The sequence below is a fragment of the Mesoplodon bidens genome (genome assembly GCF_964165515.1).
Source record: "Mesoplodon bidens genome assembly, chromosome: 8".
Classification (NCBI taxonomy): domain Eukaryota; kingdom Metazoa; phylum Chordata; class Mammalia; order Artiodactyla; family Ziphiidae; genus Mesoplodon; species Mesoplodon bidens.
Genome location: NC_138165.1, coordinates 48,494,081 through 48,517,428, shown reverse-complemented (window position 1 = coordinate 48,517,428; position 23,348 = coordinate 48,494,081). Strand labels below are relative to the sequence as shown.

The 23,348-nt window shown below is 34.2% G+C and overlaps 1 protein-coding gene across 17 annotated transcripts in view; it reads left to right on the top strand.

The window, feature by feature from the left end:
* The window catches only part of MBD5 (methyl-CpG binding domain protein 5), a 417,388-nt gene that overhangs the window by 199,823 nt on the left and 194,217 nt on the right, over positions 1 to 23,348 (top strand). The window contains exon 1 of one of the 17 annotated variants that reach the window (XM_081241893.1): positions 21,214 to 21,278. The exons of the other annotated variants lie outside the window; for them this stretch is intronic. The gene's annotated coding sequence lies outside the window, so the exon portion shown is untranslated. Of the gene's footprint in view, positions 1 to 21,213; positions 21,279 to 23,348 lie in introns of those variants that run through there. 17 annotated transcript variants of the gene reach the window in all.

Genomic DNA, 23,348 nt, shown 5'->3' with positions numbered 1-23,348 from the left:
GACTAGGGTGGAGGAGGAAAGAAGGGTTTCAAGAAAAGTGAGAAAGCTTTTCTCTTTGATTTTTATATCAGCATCAGGCAAAGATAAGTCGGAAAAGTTATAGACCAGTCTCACATGAACACTATGATGCAAAAATCCTAAATAAAATATTGGTAAACTGAGGTGAGTAATGTTTTATGTGAGCGTTAGTATCTCTGGACCATTAGGCTTTATGGAAGGAATTCAAGAATGGCTCAGTTTTTTAGAAAAATCTATCAGTGTTATCTATTACATTGAACAAATTAAAGCGGAAAATTATATGATCATCGCAATAGATGCGTAAAAAGCATTCAATAAAATTCAACAATAATTATAAGAAAAACTTAGCAAATTAGAAATAGAAGGAAAATTCCTTAACCTGATAAATGTTATCTACAGAAATTAAATAAGTAAAACCAAAAACAGCAAGCATGCCATTTGAAAGTCTGAATAAAAGAAAAGGTTGCCTATTCTTCCAACTTCTCAACATACTAGAAGTTCTACCCAATAAAAAAAGGAAAGAGAAATATACAGATTAGCTAGCAAAACACAATGTCATTATTTGCAGATGGTACTGTTATCTATGTAGAATTAAAAGAACATATCAGCAAGTTTGCTGGATAAAAAATAAACTCACAAAAATCAGTAACTCTCTTATCTACTAATGATCAGTCTTTTAAAAGAATCCTGATTTCATTTAGCTGTCTTTGAAGCTTGTTATATATTATGTGTGATTAATAAATAACCTTAATATTGAAACAAAAAAAGATTAAAAGGCTATCAGTAATAACAAAAATTATGCCAAGAATAAACATAAAAGGAATGTCCTGAACAGTTTATCTAAAGAAAGTTATAAAATTATAAAGCTTTGTTGAGACATTTAAAAACACATTTAACAAATAGATATATGTTGGTTTGACTAAATACAAAAAAGGTGCAAATTTTCCTCCACATTAGTCTGTAAATATAATGTGAATCTAGTTTGTCAGGGTTTTTCATGTTTTGGGTTTGTTTTTTTTTTTTAGGGAAAATGAATGAATTTACTGAACAGATGCTTATTCAGGGACTACCTTGTATCAAAATCTGTGGAAGCTATTGGGATACAGCAAAAAACAAAACAGGGAAATCCCTGTATTCATGGAGCTGACATAAATAGTTCCAAGCTTCACAGCTCTTCCAACATTTACTTTGAATGCTATGAGGAACAGTAAAGGAAGTACAAGGCTAATGCTGATTTGAGAGAGTAGGAAGGGTTGTGAAGAGAGGGAGGAGTAATGCAGGCTGGGCTGTCTGTATATTTTCAACTTGATTATAAAGATTTTTTAAAATTGAGGTGTAATTGATATAACACATTAAGTTAGTTTCAGGTATACAATGTAATGATTTGATATTTGTATATATTGCAGAATGATCACCACAGAAGTCTAGTTAACATCTGTCACCATACACAGTTATAGAAATTTTTTCTTCTTGTGATGAGAACTTTTAAGATTTACTCTCTTAGCAACTTTGAAATATGCAATACAGTATTAAGTTTAGTCACCATGCTTTACATTACATCCCCATGATATTTATTTTATAACTGGAACTTTGTACCTTTTGACTCCTTTACCAGTTTTGCCCATCTCCACACACCCTGCCTCTGGCAAACACCTATCCATTCTCCGTATCTATAAGCTTGGGGGTTGGGGGTTGTTTGTTGTTTTTTCTTTTATTTCTTAGATTCCATATATAAGTGAGACCATATGGTATTTGTCTTTGTCTAACTTATTTCACTTAGCATTATGCCCTCAAGGTCCATCATGTTGTCACAAATGGCAAGATTTCATTCTTTTTTATGGCTGAATAATAGTCCACTATATATTCTTTATCCATTCATTTGTCAATGGACATTTAGGTTGTTTCAATGTCTTGGCTTTTTAAAATAATGCTGCAATGAACATACAAAAAAGAAAGAAATAGGCCCAAGTGTAAAAAATTTACAACATGATACAGGTGGCATTTCAAATTAAAATGGGAAAATTATGGATTATGCAATAAATAGTGTTGTGGCAATTTGGAATGAAATTAATACACTAGTCTCATAATTTACACCAAAATAAAGATCAGGTGGGTTAAAAATATTGCAATTTTTCTCACCTTATTTTTCACTATGAAATATTTCAAATATACTGAAAACTACAGGGTAATTAAGTAACTTTCAATCAAATCAAATTACATTTAATTTTGATTTCTCTCTCATTTAAGAAAAAAAATAGTATGTTACTGACAAAGCTAAAGTCCACTTTCCATCCCTTCTCCAGTCCTCCCTTTACAGAGGTAACCACTATTCTGAAATTAACATATTCAAATGCATGGATGTTTTTATGTACTTTTTAAATATATGTTGATAAACAATAGTATTCATTAATTTTTTTAAATCTTATGTTTAAATCTGCAGTTCATGTGTAGGGCTTAAATCCACCTGGAACTTGCCTTACATATGATTTAAGGTAGGGATCTAATTTTTCAATATAAATAACCTATTGTCCAGAAGAGCCCATCCTATTCCTACTGATTTTAATAGTATAGTTTCTGTGAGGTTTATTACCATTACCAAGTGTGTATGCTTTTTTGTTTCTCTTGTGAACTCTTTTTCCTATTACATTTTCAACTGTGTTTCTATTTATATGAAACTCTTCTTGTTCTTATTTTTATTGTACAATTTAATATTTAACAGACTACCTTCATGAACTATTGTATTAGTTTAATTGGTACACTGGGGTTTTTTATGTAAATAATTTTATCATTAGCAAATAATGGTAATTCAAAATCTTTTCTAATATTTGTATCTCAATTTTCTTACTTGGTTGCATTGGCTAATTCTTACAAAATAATGTTGGTAAGTGTACCGCTTCTAATTTACTTAGGGTATTTAAAATAGAAGTAAAGAGTGAACTTTATCAAATAACTTGAGTCATTTATGGTAATAATCATATGGGGGGGTTAACCTATTAATTTAATAATGTATTTTATTAAATTTCCCAACATAGATATCTCATATTCCCCATGTAAACTCTCTTTGGTCATATATTTAACTTGCTTATTTTTAAAATCAAATTTCTGTGGAGGAAGAATAGGGATTTATCTTTTTGTTTACTGTTTTTTTTTTATTAGTTTCTGCTTTATAACAAAGTGAATCAGTCATACATATACATCTGTTCCCACATCCCTTCCCTCATGCACCTCCCTCCCTCCCACCCTCCCCATCCCACCCCTCCAGGCGGTCACAAAGCACCGAGCTGATCTCCCCGTGCTCTGTGGCTGCTTCCCACTATCTATCTACCTTACGTTTGGTAGTGTATATATGTCCATGCCTCTCTTTCGCTTTGTCACAGCTTACCCTTCCCCCTCCCCATGTCCTCAAGTCCATTCTCAAGTAGGTCTGTGTCTTTATTCCCGTTTTACCCCTAGGTTCTTCATGACATTTTTTTTTAATTCCGTATATATGTGTTAGCATACGGTATTTGTCTTTCTCTTTCTGACTTACTTCACTCTGTATGACAGACTCTAGGTCTATCCACCTCATTACAAATAGCTCAGTTTCGTTTCTTTTTATGGCTGAGTAATATTCCATTGTATATATGTGCCACATCTTCTTTATCCATTCATCCGATGATGGACACTTAGGTTGTTTCCAGCTCCGGGCTATTGTGAATAGAGCTGCAATGAACATTTTGGTACATGTCTCTTTTTGAATTATGGTTTTCTCAGGGTATATGCCTAGTAGTGGGATTGCTGGGTCATATGGTAGTTCTATTTTTAGTTTTTTAAGGAACCTCCATACTGTTCTCCATAGTGGCTGTACCAATTCACATTCCCACCAGCAGTGCAAGAGTGTTCCCTTTTCTCCACACCCTCTCCAGCATTTATTGTTTCTAGATTTCTTGATGATGGCCATTCTGACTGGTGTGAGATGATATCTCATTGTAGTTTTGATTTGCATTTCTCTAATGATTAATGATGTTGAGCATTCTTTCATGTGTTTGTTGGCAGTCTGTATATCTTCTTTGGAGAAATGCCAATTTAAGTCTTCTGCCCATTTTTGGATTGGGTTGTTTGCTTTTTGCTATTGAGCTGCATGAGCTGTTTATAAATTTTGGAGATTAATCCTTTGTCAGTTGCTTCATTTGCAAATATTTTCTCCCATTCTGAGGGTTGTCTTTTGGTCTTGTTTATGGTTTCCTTTGCTGTGCAAAAGCTTTGAAGTTTCATTAGGTCCCATTTGTTTATCTTTGTTTTTATTTCCATTTCTCTAGGAGGTGGGTCCAAAAGGATCTTGCTGTGATTTATGTCATAGAGTGTTCTACCTATGTTTTCCTCTAAGAGTTTGATAGTTTCTGGCCTTACATTTAAGTCTTTAATCCATTTTGAGCTTATTTTTGTGTATGGTGTTAGGGAATGATCTAATCTCAAACTTTTACATGTCCCTGTCCAGTTTTCCCAGCACCACTTATTGAAGAGGCTGTCCTTTCTCCACTGTACATTCCTGCCTCCTTTATCAAAGATAAGTTGGCCATATGTGCGTGGGTTTATCTCTGGGCTTTCTATCCTGATCCACTGATCTATCTTTCTGGTTTTTATGCCAGTACCACACTGTCTTAATTACTGTAGCTTTGTAGTATAGTCTGAAGTCAGGGAGCCTGGTTCCTCCAGCTCCGTTTTTCGTTCTCAAGATTGCTTTGGCTATTCGGGGTCTTTTGTTTTTCCAAACAAATTTTGAAATTTTTTGTTCTAGTTTTGTGAAAAATGCCAGTGGTAGTTTGATAGGGATTGCATTGAATCTGTAGATTGCTTTGGGTAGTAGAGTCATTTTCACAATATTGATTCTTCCAATCCAGGAGCATGGTATATCTCTCCATCTATTTGTATCATCTTTAATTTCTTTCATCAGTGTCTTATAATTTTCTGCATACAGGTCTTTTGTCTCCTTAGGTAGGTTTATTCCTAGATATTTTATTCTTTTTGTTGCAATGGTAAATGGGAGTGTTTTCTTGATTTCATTTTCAGATTTTTCATCATTAGTGTACAGGAATGCCAGAGATTTCTGTACATTAATTTTGTATCCTGCAACTTTACCAAATTCATTGATTAGCTCTATAGTTCTTCAGTAGCATATTTAGGATTCTCTATGTATAGTATCATGTCATCTGCAAACAGTGACAGCTTTATTTCTTCTTTTCCAATTTGGATTCCTTTTATTTCCTTTTCTTCTCTGATTGCTGTGGCTAAAACTTCCAAAACTAGGTTGAATAAGAGTGGTGAGAGTGGGTAGCCTTGTCTTGTTCCTGATCTTAGTGGAAATGGTTTCAGTTTTTCACCATTGAGGACGATGTTGGCTGTGGGTTTGTCATATATGGCCTTTATTTTGTTGAGGAAAGTTCCCTCTATGCCTACCTTCTGCAGGGTTTTTATCATAAATTGGTGTTGAATTTTGTCGAAAGCTTTCTCTGCATCTATTGAGATGCTCATATTTGTTTACTGTTTTGTCCTTACTTCCTGGTACATTGCCTGGCATAGAGTAGATACTCTGGACATATTTACTAAATTAAAGAATAAGTGAGATTAGTTTTCAGTTTCTCTCATTGACTTGTCATTGTCATATTTTATAGCACAGTATAATAGTTTCATAAAGTGAATTTAAAGACTTTTCTTCTTTCTCTAAGATAATTCAACTTATTGAAATAGCACTAGAGCTATCTGTTTTAAAAAGAGCTAGTTTTTGTTGTGATTGTTGAAGTCTAACTTTTTGGGGGTTTATTTCTTTTTTTTCTATTTTTATCACTATCTTTTTTCTCTTTAGGTTTATATTATTGTTCTTTTCTGGCTTTTTGAATTAAATGCTTGGTATATATATTTCAAACTTTATTTCTTTTTTAATAAATGGATTTAAAGCTCCACGTTTTCTTCTGAGGTCAATTGTTTCTAAACAGTCTACAATTTATTTTTTATTTCCTCCTTAATACAGGCATTATTTAGGAAAATGCTTTTTCTATTTTTTTTTTTAAGTTCTAAGGGGATATGGTTTTAACTATTCTTTTGTTGTGGATTTAGTTTTATTTCTTAATTTAGATAATGTGGTCTGCATAATTTCTACTTGAGGAATTTATTAAAACTTTCTTTATGACCTAATAATATAATCACTTTCTATGGACATCTAAATATAATACATATTCTCTGTTGATACAGCTTGGTTTTTCTGCCATGTATTTTTGACTACTTGATTGTTGATTTATGAGAGCACTCTATTCAGTTTCCCATTATGGTTGTAAATATGACTATTTCTGCTGTTTTATTAAACAGTATTTATGTGTGTGTATGTGTGTATGCACATACATATATTGTTAATAGTAAATATATGTGTGTATAGAGAGAGAACATATTTTTCTAAGTATTACTAATGTGTGAAGATTATTATGTATTTTTGGTTAGAATTTGACTTTTATCAATTGATATATCCTTCTTGTCCCAGTTAATGAATTTCGTCTTCAATTTAACAACTTTATTCTGGTACCTGCATACTTTTGTTGGCATTTTCATGGTATATCTTTTTTACTCTTTGATTTTCAGCATCTCCATCATATTGATTTAACTGTTTTTTTTTAACTAGTATGGCCCTGGGTTTTCTTTCTTTCTTTCCTTTTTTTTTTTTTTTTTTTTTTTTTTGCCAGAGTCTTTATCTTTTAATGGAGGAATAAAATTCGTTATTATGCATTATGACTATTGATATACTTGCATAGTTTATACTTTTTCCTACCGCATAATTGTTTAGTTTTCTACTTATTACTTTTTTGTGTATTTATTCATCTTATATTTTTCCCTGCTTTCTGTTGAACTGATCTAACTTTTCTTCTTTATTTTGGTTTTTCTTTTGATGGTTTGGAAATTTTGTATTCTGTTTTCATTTTTGCCTATGCCCATATGTATAAACTTTTGTTTACTAATAAAGTATAGAGGTAATCAGCATATTCTACCAAAACAAACCCTTAACATGCTTGGATTTTCCTTGCATTCTCTCCACCCTCAACCATTATACATTATAACTAAATTTCATTTTGCCAATATACAACTGTAAGTTTGCATGTAGTTTTGCTCAATATTCTTCCTTGACACTCATCTTTCCTTCAGTCTCTCCATTTTTTTCCATTTGCTAGTGTATATTTTAGTCTGACACTTAAAAATCTGAGTGTCTAATCAACTCTCCCGAGTGGGATCTGCCATTTCTTACACTCCCTAGTTTTCCTCTTTCTTGATTCCCTCTCTATTGCTAGATGCTCAAGCTCAAATAATCATCCAAGAAAGGGTAATAGGAAATTCTTGTATGCCTGAAAGTCTTTTTATTCGACTTTTCATATTTGAAAACTGCGTTTGTGGTCCAGTGGTTGGGAATCTCACTTCCAATGCTGGGAGCCTAGGTTCAGTCCTCAGTCGGGGAACTAAGATCCTATAAGCTGTGTGGCACAGCCAAAAAGAAAAAAAGAAAAGATCGAAAACTGCGTTTGTTAGACATCTGATTTCAAAATCATCTTCTCACAAATTTAAGATATTGCTCCATTTCTTTCAGTGTTGCTTATCAGATGATTGATCTGTGACTTGTTTCTTCCTTCTGGAAGCCTGTAAGAGATCTTTATCTGGTGGTCCAAATTTTCATAAAGATATGTCTAATTATAGGTATTTTTTAAATCTATTGTACTTGGCATACAGGTCTCCTTAAATCTGAGGTCTTATATCCTTTTTGTCTCTGGCATTCTACCTTCTGTTATTTCTATGATTGTTTTTTTCATTTCTGTGTCCTTATTTTTTTCTCATTCTGAGACTTAGTTGAATGTTAACCCTTTAGAATCAGTCCTTTGTAACTCTTAACTTACTATATCCTTCCTTGTGCTTGTAATTCTACTTTTTAAAGACTTTTCTCAACTTTACTTTCTAAGCTCTGCTTTATCATTTACCACTCCTTCTACTTTCATTCTTTCCAAAGTTATTATGCTCCCTTTTCTACAGATAGATGGCCTTCATTTTCTTTCCTTATTGTATGTTTTTCCGTTTAAAAAAGTATTTCATTACTAGTATATTAAGGAAATCTCAAGAGAGAGGAAATGGAAATATGAGTTCAACCTATCATCTCATAGCAGAAACACATCTTAAGAGTTTTTGACTGCCTTTATTGTTTTTTTTAAAGCATAGAATCTGCAATTTATGTTTTTATTTCCTCTTTGGAGAATGATTTTTAGTCTCTAGATAGTATTATTTATACTCTTTATCTTTAGTCAGTAGTTTCCAGTTTTATTGCCCTGTGATTAGTGGCTGGCTTATAAATTTTTTTATTTTTGGAGTTCAGTGAAGTTTTCTATGTAGTACAGAATATAATCAGTTTTGATAAACACTACATGGACGTTTGAAGAAAATGTGTTTCTGTTATATACAAAGTTATGTGCATCCATTATGTTGGTTAATCCTTTAATTTACTTCTAGATGCTTGATTTGTAAATGACTGTGTTAGAGAAGCTGTTTTCCCAAAACAATTACTTCCATCTTTTCTTGTTTTCCTTGAATTTCAAATAGCTTTCTTTTGTTTCCTTTTTAAGTGCTATGTTATTTGTAGTATAAAACTTCATAAAATATATATATATATCCTTATTGTAGATCTACACTTCTGATCAGTTTTTTTTAATTCACTTTGTCGGTGAATGTGCATTTGCTTTGATTTCCCCAAATATGCTGTTAATGTTGCCCCTCTTCCTTTTTTTGTTCGTATTTGCTTGATATATCTTTATCTTTTCCTTTAATTTTAACCTTTGCTTAGAAATTTTTAACATGTGAATCTTACAGCATATAATTTCTTATATAGCATAGAATTGCTTTCTTATAGCATAGAAAGCAGCATAGAAATCAATTTTGTTGTTTAGACTAGCCTAAGAGTCTTATTTTTCTAGACAAAGAACTGAATGATCTCACTGTTACTATGAGAAGAAATATGTTTGTTTCCATGTTCTCTATTTTTTACACTTATTTTTAGAAAACATTTCTCTTTTTTTCTTTTGTTATATCTCTCATATGTGCCCTGGGAAGTGACAGTGCTTGAATTCGCCTCTGTCCCTTATGAATATGAGCAGTTCACTGTCATCACATATACTTATCAGTGTTGGACTGTTTTTTTCTTCCAGTTTTATTTAGATACAATTGACATACAACCCTGAATAAGTTTAAGGTGTATAGCATAATGGTTTGACTTACATACATCATGAAATGATTATCACACTAAGTTTAGTGAACATCTATCATCTCATATAGATACAAAATTAAAGAAATAGAAGAAAAAAATATTTTTCTTTGTGATGAGAACTCTTAGGATTTACTCTCTTAACAACTTTCATATATAACATATAGCAGTGTTAATTATATGTTTATCTTGTTGTACATTACAGCCCTAGTACTTAGCAGGTAGGTTGTACCTTTTGACTGCCTTCATCCAATTCCCCCTACCCCCGCCTCTATTAAACACAAATCTGATTTCTTTTTCTATGAGTTTGGTTTTTTATTTATTTGATTTTTGAAGTGTCATTGACCTACAACACTGTTAGTTCCTGTTATACAACATAGTGATTTGATACTCCTATACATTACAAAATGATCACAATAAGTCTAAGTTACCATATGTCACCATACAAAGATATTTCATAGTTGTTGATTATATTCCCCACACCGTACACTTCATATCCATGACTGATTTATTTTGCAACTGGACGTTTGCTTAATCTCCCTCACCTATTTATTCTGCACCACCCCCACCTCCCCTCTGGCAACCACCTGATTGTTCTCTGTATCTATAACTGTTTCTCTTTTGTTATGTTTGCTCATTTGTTTTTCAGATTTCACATATAAGTGTGCCCATCCATGTGGTTGCAAATGGCAAAATTTCATTGCTTTTATGGCTAAATAATAGTCCATTATATATTCTTTATCCATTCATCTGTCAGTGGACACTTAGGTTGCTTCCATATCTTGGCTTTTGTAAATAATGCTGCAGTGAACATTGGGATGCATGTACTTTTTGGATTAGTGTTTTTGTTTTCTTTGGATATATAACCAAAAGTGGAATTGCTGGATCAATATGGTAGTTCCATTTTTAGTTTTTTTGAGGAACCTCCATACTATTTTTCATAGTGGCTGCACCAATTTACATTCCCACCAACAGAACATGAGAGTTCGCTTTTCTCCACATTCTTGACAATTCTTATTTGCTGTCTTTCTGAAAATAGCCATTCTAACAGGTGTGAGGTGATGTTTTATTGTGCTTTTGATTTTCATTTCCCTAATGATTAGTGATGGTGAGCATCTTTTCCTGTGCCTATTGGCCATCTGTATGTCTTTGGAAAGATGTCTGTTCAGGTCCTCTGCCCATTTTGTAATTGGGTGGTTTGTTTTTCTGATGTTGACTGGTATGAGTTTTTTGTATATTTTGGATATTAACTCTTCATCAGATATATTGTTTGCAAATATATTCTTCCATTTACTAGGTGGCCTTTTCATTTTGTTGATACTTTCCTTCACTGTGCAAAAGCTTTTTTGTTGATAGTTTCCTTCACTGTGCAAAAGCTTTTTAGTTTGATGTATTCTTGCTTGTTTATTTTTGCTCTTATTTCCCTTGCCTGAGAAGACATATCCAAAAAATATTACTAAGACTGATGTCAAAGAGCTTACTGCCTATAATTTTTTGGAGAGGCTATCTTTTCCCTAATGTATATTCTTGCTCCCTCTGTCATAGATTCATTGACCATAAGTGTGTGGGTTTATTTCTGGGCTCTCTCTTCTGTTCCATTTATCTCTGTGTCTGTTTTTGTGCCAGTACCATACTGTTTTGATGGCTGTAGCTTTGTAGTGTAGTTGAAATCAGGGAGCATGATACATCCAGCTTTGCTCTTCTTTCTCAAGATTCTTTTGGCTATTCAGGGTCTTTTGTGTTGTTTTCATACAAAGTTTAAAATTATTTCTTCTGTGAAAAATGCCATTGGTATTTTTAAAGAAATTGCATTGAATCTGTAGATTGCCTTGGGTAGTTATGGACACTTTAACAATATTAATTCTTCCAATCTATGAACACAGTATATCTTCCCATCTGTTTTTGTCATCTTCAATTTCTTTCATCAGTGTCTTGTAGTTTTCCAAGTACAGGTCTTTTACCTCTTTAGTCAGATTTATTCCTAGGTATTTTATTCTTTTTGATGCAATTGTAAATGGAATTGTTTCCTTAATTTCTCTTTCCAATAGTTCGTTGTTAGTGTATAGAAATGCAACAGGTTTCTGCCTATTAATTTTGTATTCTGCAACTTTACCAAATCCATTGATTAGCTCTAGTAGATTTTTGGTGGCATCTTTAGGATTTTCTATGTATAGTATCATGTCATCTGCAAACAGTGACAGTTTTACTTCTTCCTTTCCATTTTGGATTATTTCTATTTCTTATCTGATTGCTGTGACTAGGACTTCCAATACTTTTGAGATGCTGAATAATGTGTCTAGGGTGAGTATCCTTGTCTTGTTCCTGCTCTTGGTGGAAATACTTTCAGCTTTTGACCATTGAGTATGGAGTTAGCTGTGGGCTGTCATATATGACCTTTACTATGTTGAGGTAGATTTCCCTCAACACCCACTTTGTTGAGAGTTTTTATCATAAACGGATATTGAATTTTTCAGAAGTTTTTTCTACATCTATTGAGATAATCATATGACTTTTATTCTTCAGTTTGTTATTGTGGTGTATCACATTGATTGACTTGGGGATATTGAACCATTCTTGCATTCCTAGGATAAATTCCACTTGATCATGGTATATTACCCTTTTAATGTATTATTGAATTTGGTTTGGTGATATTTTGTTGAGGATCTTTGCATCTCTTTTTGGATTGTATTTTTTTAGTTTGCTCTTTTCTTTTTCTCTTCCTATATTCTGCTATATCTGCTGAGTTTTTCTTGATCTTTCTTTATTCTAGTTCCCACTTGGAAGTTTTACATTATATTTTTACTCTACTAGTGCCTTTTTCTTCTTTCAAGGTCATGAATAAAATTATGTAATAGTACCCCTCATGTACAATGAGAGATTTAACATTTTACTTACTCCCATTCTTACCCTCACCACAAACACACACACAAGTGTGTGTGCACATGCACACATACCACTTTTTTGTTGTGATAATCTTGACTTTTAGCTTTAGATCAACGTTATCTTTTTTACATTACTTAAATTTTGTTAAATGATTATTTTAACATGTTCTTTGGCTTAGACCCATGTTAACTTGGGCATATAATCCAAAGCTTTAATAGTTTTTTGGTGATACTTCTTCATTATTAAATATTTTTCATTTCTTAAATTCATTTGTTTTTTGTTTTTGTTTTTGTTTTTTTTTGCGATACGTGGGCCTCTCACTGTTATGGCCTCTCCCATTGCGGAGCACAGGCCCCGGACGCACAGGCTCAGCGGCCATGGCCCATGGGCCCAGCCGCTCCGTGGCATGTGGGATCCTCCCGGACTGGGGCACAAGCCCGTGTCCCCTGCATTGGCAGGCGGACTCTCAACCACTGCACCACCAGGGAAGCCCCAAATTCATTTGTTTTTATGATGGATGGTAAGTTTCTGAGTCCTTGCATGACTGTGAAATACTTTTGTGTCTTTGAAAGTGAACAGTAGCGCTAGGCTAGTTTTAGATTCTTGGGCAGAAATCTTTTACTTTTAAAAATCAATTGATTATGGTCCACTGCCTTCTATTACATATGGTATGAGAGAAGTCTAGTGTCAATCTGATGTATTTCATTTTAGATGACATGTTTTTTCTGCTTGAAACCCATATAGGGTTTTGTCTTTCCTTTATTATTTAAATTCTTTGGATTTAAATGTATCACCAGGGTTTTTTATGAGTAAGACTTCTTTGTGTAAGTTTGAGTAAGCCCTTTTATTGTGAAAATTCATATTTTCCTTTATCTCGGGAAAGTTTCTAGTATTATTTATTTGATTGCTCCCCTCCCATCTACTATCTTTTCTCCCACTCAAATTCTTATTATATTGGACCTCCTGGATTTGTCCTCTGTATGCGGGTTCTCCAGAGAACCAATGGGATATATGTATGTGTATACATACCATATGTATGAATGTATACATATTTGTATATATAAAGAGATTTTTTTATGTATATAAAGAGATTTATGTTAAGGAATTGGTTTGTGCAGTTGTGGCAGCTGGCAGGCAAGTCTGAAATCTGTAGGCAGATTTCAGTCTGAAAATTCCAGCAGGAGTTGATGTTGCAGTCTTGCATCCCAAGGCAGTCTGTAAACAGAATTCATTTCTACTTGGAGGACCTCAGTCTTTCCTCTAAATGCCTTCAAGTTATTCGATGAGACCCACCCACATTACCAGTTAACTGCTTTACTCAACGTCTATTGATTTTTTTTATTAATTAATTAATTAATTTGGCTGTGCCGGGTCTTAGTTGTGGCACATGGGATCCTTCATTGCGGCACGCGGGCTTCTCTTTAGTTGCGGCACATGGGGTCCAGAGTGTGCAGGCTCAGTAGTTGCAGCGCAGGGGCTCTCTAGTTGTGGCGTGCAGGCTCTAGAGTGAGTGGGCCCTGTAGTTGTGGTGCATGGGTTAGTTGCCCCATGGAACGTGGGATCTTAGTTCCCCCACCAGAGACCGAACGCACGTCCCCAGCATTAGATGGCGGTTTCTTAACCACTGGACCACCAGGGAAGTCCAGCATCTATTGATTTTACATGTTGATTACATCTAAAAATTAGCTTCACAGGAATATCTAGACTGGTGTTTGATCAGACCACTGTGCACTAGAGTACAACCAAGTTGACATAAAATTAACCATCATATCCTCGGAATCACTTTCTCTTTGCTTTTTATTTCTTTTCCCTTTTAGTTTGAATTCTAGGAGAATAGTCTTCTAAAACAGCCTTCTAAATTCACCTATTTGCTGCTTGCAGCATTTATTGCTTTTTAAAAATTTGGTGATCATGTTTTTATTTAAAAGCAATATTTACTGATTTCATATTTTTCATTGTTATAAACTTTCTATTTTATTTATTTATTTATTTATTTATTTTTTACGGTACATGGGCCTCTCACTGTTGTGGCCTCTCCCGTTGCGGAGCACAGGCTCCGGACGTGCAGGCTCAACGGCCATGGCTCACGGGCCCAGCCACTCCGCGTCATGTGGGATCTTCCCGGACCGGGGCATGAACCCGTGTCCCCTGTATCGGCAGGCAGACTCTTAACCACTGCGCCACCAGGGAAGCCCTAAACTTTCTATTTTAATTTGAAATATTTCTTGGATAGTTATATGTTTGTTTTTAAACAAAATAAAAAATTTTTTTAATTTTTGAATAATTGTTATTTTGTAACTATTTATTATCTGAGTATTTTTTCAAAATTTATTTTGAAAAATCTCAAAGCTACAGAAAATTTGGAAGAATAGTTTAATTAATATCATTATACTCTTCACCTAGATCAATGTGTTTTCACATTTGCCATATTTGGTCTATGTCTTATCATATCCATAAATCACTTATCATTATTTGGCTAAACTATTTGAGATTAAATTACAGACCTTGACTTTTGTCTACATAGTTACTTCAGTAATATCTCCTAAAGTAGGGACATTCTTTTACATGACTTAAAATAGTTATTGAAATCAAAAAATTTAAATTTAACATTGATGCAGTACTGTTATCTAAGTATACAGTCTATATTCAAATTTTGCCAGTTATTTCAATACTGTCCTATTATAGTAATTTTTTTCTCCAGTCCAGTTTCCAGTCGAGAATTATGCATTGACTTTAGTTACCATCTAGGAGATTTTTTTGAAATGATATGCTCTTTCTTGACATAAATCTGTTTTATAGGGAAATATTTAGTGTGCCTCTTCAGAACAAACACCTTCTTTTCATATATATGACTTTTTTTGTTTGTTTTCTTATCATAAAGAGCAGTTGTATATGTATCCAGTATCAGGAGTTCAGAATTTGATAAAGCTTATATTAGTCCTTTCAAAAACTTCAAACCCAGGGAAGAGGAAAGGGAAAGTTTGTCTTTTTCTAGTTTTAATATACTCAGTTGATTTACTCTTGGCTCTATAACTTCAGAAAACAATTGTGTCTTCCTTTCTTCAACATCATTCTTCAGGAACGATTTTCAGTTGTTATTCACAGTATTTATAGAGCATTTTGTTAAGCCCATCTGAGAATACAAAGTAAGTGTAAAGTCTGGTTGAATGGACAATAATCATGTAGAGAAGGCAATTAGCAGCTATGAGAAATGGGAAGAACTTATGGAAAGTTCAGAGCCTTGGGACTGAAAAGATGCATAAGATTTGCGTAATAGGGAAGAGATTCCTAGTGAGACCTCAGGAGGAATATAGATCGTTAAAGTTTGATTTTAGTATGCCACTATGAAGCATTTTGTAAAACCTACCCCTTTACTTGAATTCTGTCAGATTAAAAAAACAGGCAAACAGGCATAAATTGTTCAATTCCTCCACACTAGCAAATATGTCCTAAGGTTTTTAATATTTTGTTATTTTTCATACCTTATCTGTGGTAGTGTCCCCTTCTCATTCATAATGTCTTTTGTTTGCTCTATTCATCAGTCTGGCTAGAGATTGGTTTACATTGTTATTTTTATCATTTCCCTCCTTCTTCTTTCCTCTTTTTTTTAAGGCCGCGCCATGCGGCATGCAGAACCCTAGTTCCCTGACCAGTGATCAGGCCCGTGCCCCCTACATTGGAAGCGCAGAGTCTTAACCACTGGACCTCCATGAAAGTCCCCTTCTTACTTATATTTACTCTTTTTTTCACCCTTCTTTGATTGAAACATTTTATTGATTTTTAAGCTTTTTCTAATTTAATAAATGCATCTGAAGTGATACCTTTATTACTGTTTTAATTAATTAAGCAGGGTTTCAAAATCAGGTTAATTAGGGTATAAGTTGCACAAAGTAAAATTACCTTTTTAGTGTACAGTTCTGAGCTTTGGTAAGTGTATATATTCATTTACCCACCACCATAGTGAAGTTATAGAACCTCCATCACCCACAAGAATTTCTTTGTGCCCTTTTGTAGTCTATGCCTCTCCTCAACTCCAGTCCTTGGAAACCAATGGTTTGTTTTCTGTCCCTATAGTGTGTCTCTTCCAGATTGTCATATAAATATAATCATACCATGTGTACCTTTTGATTTTGTCTTCTTTCACTTAATGTAATACACTTGAAATTTATCTGTATTTTTACATGGAAATTTATCTGTATTATGATCAGACTACTGGTCTGTATGATTCTGAATCTTTGATACTTATTGAGGCTTATTTTGAAGTTTATTTTGTCCTCATTTTTCATCAGTGGTCTCATATGTACTTGAAAGGAATTCTCTATTTTTTGGTGCTGTGTTCTATATACAGCTGCTAGAAAAACTTATTAATTCTGTTGTTCAAATCTTCTACATTCTTACCTCTTAGCCAAAAGAAGTACTAGTACTGCCTGGAATATCTTTTCCATTTTTCTTTGTTTTTATACCACTGAATCATTTGGTTCTAAGTGTGTCTCATCTGAGCATCATAAAGCTGGATTCATTTCCCGAATTCCAGTCTCATATTTTTTAAGAAGTTAGTTTAACGCATTTGTATTTATTGTAGACATAGACACATTTGATTCATTTTTACCATTTTATTTTGGTTTTGTTTAATTTTTCTTTCCTTTTTTCCTCCTTTCATGCTATCTGTTGAACTTATATTGTTTCTGCTTTTTTTTTCTCCTCTGCTGGTTTGGAAGCTGTAACTTTATATTTTGATCATTTTAATCATTACCCATAAATTTTAATATACGTAAGTACTATCGTATTTTCTCATAAATTTTAAAATCATTTATTCTATCCTCTACCTAAGCAATCTTTGCATGGTTTATCTCCCACCTTTCTTAATAATTTTTTCTAGAATTGTAATAACGCCTTTGTGTTTTGTTGGTTTTACTTTTTAAAAGATTAATTTGATTTCTGTGCTCAGAGTTATGTCTTATGTCCCATGCTTTCCCTCAGTGTTCAGTGTTTTCCTTGCTTTAAGAAGTAGCTATTTCAACAAACATGTCTAGCAGGTAAACTAGATCTTATAGGCCTAGAAATACCTTTATTTTGGCCTTACTACTTAATGGTAGGTAGTTTTAAATGTTTAGGTTGCAGTTGTTTTTCCCTCAGTACTTTGAAGATATTCCTCTAATATCTTCAGCATTTGGATACAATAAGAAGTCTGCTATATAATTATTATTACTTTACAGCTAATCTTTTTTTCTCTCTAACAGTATTAAGATTTTCTTATCCACCTTGATTTTTACATTTGCTCTATGTGGGGGTTGAGGTGTGGATTTATTTTCATGTATCTTTCTGTAGATTTAATGGTGATGTTGCTTTCGATCTTAGATATCACATTGATCTTTAGTACCAGAAATATCTCAGGCACATGTCCTAAACATTGTTTATCTGCCATGCCTTTTATATTCTATTTCTGAAATATCTGTTTTGATATATGTTAAAGCCTGTTTCCTCCATGACTGTTAGTCGCTGTTTCACAATTTTCACCTCTCTGTATCTCACTCTTTGTGAATTCCTTAATCCTGTTTTCTAGTTTACTGTCTTTTCTACTGTATTCAGTCTAGAATTTCTACTGTATGCTAGGATTTTCTTTTTCAACTAACATATTTTCATCTCCAAGAATTTTTGTTGTATTTTTCCATATACATCTACTCGTCTTTTCTTTTGATTTTGTTTTGTATTTTCTTTTTATTTTTATAGATGTTGTTTATTCAGTATTTCTTTGTGAATTTTAAACTCTTATTTTTAAGATGTTTTCTGATTCCTCCAAGTGTATGTTTGTTCTTGCATACTTTTTTTCTTTTTTTAACTTTACATACTCTTTTTAAATTTTTATTTTATATTGGACCATAGTTGATTTACAATGTTGTGTTAGTTTCAGGTGTACAGCAAAGTGATTCAGTTATACATATACATATATTATTCTTTTTCAAATTATTTTCCCATTTAGGTTATTCCAGAATATTATAGAGTTCCCTGTGCTATACAGTATGTCCTTGTTGGTTATCTGTTTTACATATAGTAGTGTGTATATGTCAATCCCAAACTCCCAATTTATCCCCCCCACCCCACCTTTCCCCTTTTGTAACCATAAGTTTGTCTTCAAAGTCTCTGAGTCTGTTTCTGTTCTCTAAATAAGTTCATTTGTATCATTTTTTTAGACTGCATATAAGCGATATCATATGATATTTGTCTTTCTCTGTCTGACTTACTTCACTTAGTATGATAATCTCCAGGTCCATCCATGTTGCTGCAAATGGCATTATTTCATTCTTTTTAATGGGTGAGTACTATTCCATTGTGTATATGTAACACATCTTCTTTATCCATTCATCTGTCAATGGACATTTTGGTTGCTTCTGTGTCTTGGCTATTGTAAACAGCTCTGCAGTGAACACTGAGGTGCATGTGTTTTGTCCAGATATATGCCCAGGAGTGGGATTGCTGGATCATATGGTAGCTCTATTTTGTTCTTTAAGGAATCTCCATACTGTTCTCCATAGTGGCTGTACCAATTTACATTCCCACCAACAGTGTAGGACGGTTCCCTTTTCTACACACCCTCTCCAGCATTTATCATTTGTAGACTTTTTGATGATGGCCATTCTGACTGGTGTGAGGTGATATCTCATTGTAGTTTTGATTTGCATTAGCAGTGTTGAGCATCTTTTCATGTGCCTGTCAGCCATCTGTGTGTCTTCTTTGGATAAATATCTATGGAGCTGGAGGAATCAGGCTCCCTGACTTAAGACTGTACTACAAAACTACAGTAATCAAAACAGTATGATACTGGCACAAAAACAGAAATATAGAACAATGGAACAGAATAGAAAGCCCAGAAATAAACCCACATACCTATGGTCAATTAATGTACGACAAAGGAAGCAAGACATACAGTGGAGAAAAGACAGTCTCTTGAGTAAGTGGTGCTGGGAAGACTGGACAGCTACATGTAAAAGAATGAAATTAGGTGGTCCAGTGGTAAGGAATCCGCCTTCCAAGGCACGGGACACGGGTTCAATCCCTGGTTGGGGAACTAAGATCCCTCATGCTGCAGTGTAACTAAGCCCACACACCACAACTATTGAGCTCACGCACTTCAACAAGAGAGCCCGCATGCTGCAAACTATAGAACCCACACACTCTGGAGCCTGCATGCCACAACTACAGAGCCCACACACCCTGGAGTCCTGCACGCCACAACTCGAGAGAGAAAACCCACACACCACAACTCAAGAGAAGCCCAAGCACTACACCTAGAGAGAAACCCTAACAGACCACACACCGTAACGAAAAGATCCCACATGCCTCAACAAAGATCCCGTGTGCCGCAACTAAGACCCGGTGCAGCCCCAAAAAAAACTAATTAATTAAAAAAATAAGGAAAATAAAGGAATAAAATAAATAATTTTTTTTAAAAAAAGAATGAAATTAGAACACATCCTAACACCATACACAAAAATGAACTCAAAATGGGTTAAAGACCTAAATGTAAGGCCAGACACTATAAAACTCTTAGAGGAAAACATAGGCAGAACACTCTTTGACATAAATCACAGCAAGATCTTTTTTGATCCACCTCCTAGAGTAATGAAAATAAAAACAAAAATAAACAAATGGGACCTAATTAAACTCAAAAGCTTTTGTACAGCAAAGGAAACCATAAACAAAGCAAAAAGACAATCCACAGAATGGGAGAAAATATTTGCAAACAATGCGACTGACAAGGGATTAATCTCCAAAATTTACAAACAGCTCATTCAGTTCAATATCAAAAAAACAACCCAATCAAAAAATGGGCAGAAGACCTAAATAGACATTTCTCCAAAGAAGACATACATACTCTCCTAATTGTTGAGGTTGTTGACTTTTTTTCTTGGCTTTAATTTACCTCATGTACTTTGGAAATTATTTTGCAGGTTCATATTGAAGGGAAACTTTTTTCTCTATCTCTATCTTTTTCTGCTTTATCACTGAGTCAGTATGTGGCTTGGCCTGTGTTTTAGGAAGTAGACTTAGTGTCCTCTGGACTTCTGCATTTTTATAACCTTTAGTTCTAAGAACTTTTTTCAGCCTCTTTTCGTAGTTTGGGGAGTCATTCCTCAGTATAGGTATCATGCACTGACACTGGCGCAAGTCTTTTGCTGGGTATTTTTATCCCCACCCCCATGCAGTATCCAACCCCTGGTGCCTCTGACTGCTACCAAACCTGGAACCAAACAAGTCTATGCTGTCAACCTTGCTTACTACTTTGTGTTCTGTTGCATGTCAATTTTTATTTTTATACAATTATATTTTTTACTATTTTCTCTTATCTGTTATTACTAAGTATCTGAAACAGAGAAGTCTCTAAAATGTGTACTCCCACTGCCATCTTGACCAGAAGTCCTATCAATATAGTTTTTATGTAAGAATTTGGAAGTTAGGATATGAATCTTTGTCAAACCCTTCATCTTTGATATATATATAAGATTCATTCTGCTGCCTTATTTAATGCCATAGATTTGGTGCACCAGAACAAGAAAATGAACACCAATTCATATTCTATGGGCATAATTTCTAGACTCAAAGTGAATGGTTTCAAATCATGGCAATTGGTATTCACTCCCTGTGTGACTCAACCTTTCCAAGACTTTTGTTTCTTCATCTGTATTTATGAGTTTGTATCTACTTCATAGACATGTAAAGGATTAAATATGGTAATATATAAAACATTAGTATAATATATGACTTGTAGTAAGCCCTCAATGAATGTTAGCTATTATTTTTACAGTGAAGTTCATAATATGCACATTAAATTATATAAATTCACCTAGAGCCATTCTCTTTTGTGAAATATATGTAAATAACACATGTATAAAATTATATTTAGGTATATACCCTAGTAAATGTGATTTATTGATTTGTACTTTGAAATTAAGTATTACCAAGATTGTTAACCCCCCATATTATCTTTATACCTTATGGGTGATTTAAATTAGCTTCAAAGGTAATTTTGACTACTGGATATTTTTTCCTTACAGACCGACTTTAAGACTTAATCGTCTCATCAGATATAACTATCACTAGTTACATCTAAACTAATCAAGTGGGTATTTATGACAGGCATTGATAATTATATATAACTGTGTGATAATAGAAAATCATTTGAGCTCAGAATCAGAAGATCTGGGTACACATCTGGACTCTGCCAGTCCCTGGAGGTGGGATTTTATCCAACAACATCACCTCTCTGAACCTCAGTTTCTTAATTTCTTAAACAGAGATAATAATACCCACATACCAGAGTGTTTGCAAAGGTTAAATAAGTTATGAGAATGCAATCTGTAAACTGTAAATCACTGTAGAAATATAAGCTGTGATTGCTTGCCTTCATTACAGTGGCTTTATGGAGCTCATATGGAAACCAGGTTACCCTGAGCCTATAAAGTTTGTTTCATTTGCAGTCCATCCTGTACTTTTGTAATAAGGATAAACTCTCAGAGAGGAGTCTATGAAGAATGATTGTTAGGGGATGGTAGTGATATACATTATCTAGTGTTTATATTTGACAGTTTAACTGCTGAGACCGAAGTTTTAGAATCCTTTGCTCTTTCAAACACAGCATACAATATTTAGTTCTTAGCAATTTGGAAAAGCAATAAAGGAATCCTAATTTTAGTTCTGGAGTCAGCTGAGCAGGCATTTCCTTCCCTATTTGGATAAAATTACTACATACCTTTAGTGGACTATGCCAAACTCTAAGAAGTGAGGTTTATCCTTAGTTGATGTCTCTCTCTTTTTTTTGGCCGCATTGGGTCTTCGTTGTTATGTGTGGGCTTCCTCTAGTTGAGGTGAGCAGGGGCTACTCTTCGTTGCGGTGTGTGGGCTTCTCAATAAGGTGGCTTCTCATTGCAGAACACAGGCTCTTGGTGCGCGGGCTTCAGTAGTTGTGGCATGCGGGCTAAGTAGTTGTGACTCATGGGCTGTAGTGTGCAGGATCAGTAACTGTGGCGCACGGGCTTAGTTGCTCTGCAGCACATGGGATCTTCCCAGACAAGGGCTCGAACCCGTGTCCCCTGCATTGGCAGGCAGATTCTTAACCACTGCACCACCAAGGATGTCCCAATGGCTCTATTTTAAGTCACAAGAAATGTGTTCCCCACCTAAGTCTCCAATACAGCTTTTCCCTTCCTTCTCCAGACTCAAATGTAACAGAAACTACTCTAAGTGGAACATGCTTTGTCGTTACCAGAGCAGGGTAAATGTTAAACTAAAATTTTAGTTCCTGGAAGCCCAGTAAAAGGTTAGCACGTAAACTTGTAGTTCCACTCAGCTCCTTTTAACCCCTTTCTTAACTGTCTTCTTAACTTTCCATGTATGGTTCAAAAAACAAAGCAGTATGAAAAAGTATTCACTGAGAATCTTACTTTGAGTCCTGTTCCCATCTGCTCCCACCATCACCCCCTTCTGGTCAAAGCTATTACTGGTTTCTTATGTATCCTGGTATCTGTTTATACACACAAACACAACAACATAGACAGAAAGATTCTTACCTTTCTTACACAAATCATAGCATACTACGTATACTGTTTTGTGCTTTGCTTTTTTTACTGAACAGTTTATCTTGGAGTTTTATTTTGTTTTCGTTTTTGTTTTCTTATCAGTACATGGAGAGCTTCTTCATTCTTTTTTAGAATACCATTCATGGTATTCTATTGGAAGTGCTTGCCATAGTTCATTTAGTTAGCCCTTCATAGAGGAACATTTGAGCTGTATTCAGTCTTTTGCTGATATAACCATTGCTACAGTTTTAAAAAATGTGAATATTATTATTTTGTACATGTGTAGGGTATCTATAGGATAAATTTCCATAGTAGGATTTATAGGGTGAAAGAATAAGTGCATTCTTTTAAAAATAAGTTTATTGTTTCAACCACCACAAAAAAACAGAGAGTAGAGGAATCAGGGATGGAGCCTGTTGGAGTTGTGCAGACAGCCTGGATTTGGTCCAGGCTTCTTTACTCCCTGGCCATGTGGGTTTGGGCAAGTCATTTCCCCTCTCACGGAGCCTTGGTGTACTCCTCTGCAAAAATTGGAGACCAGGCTGTCTTAATTGGGTGATTATGAAATTAGATGAGATAATGGATGAGAATTGTCAGCATTGCCCACCTTTAAG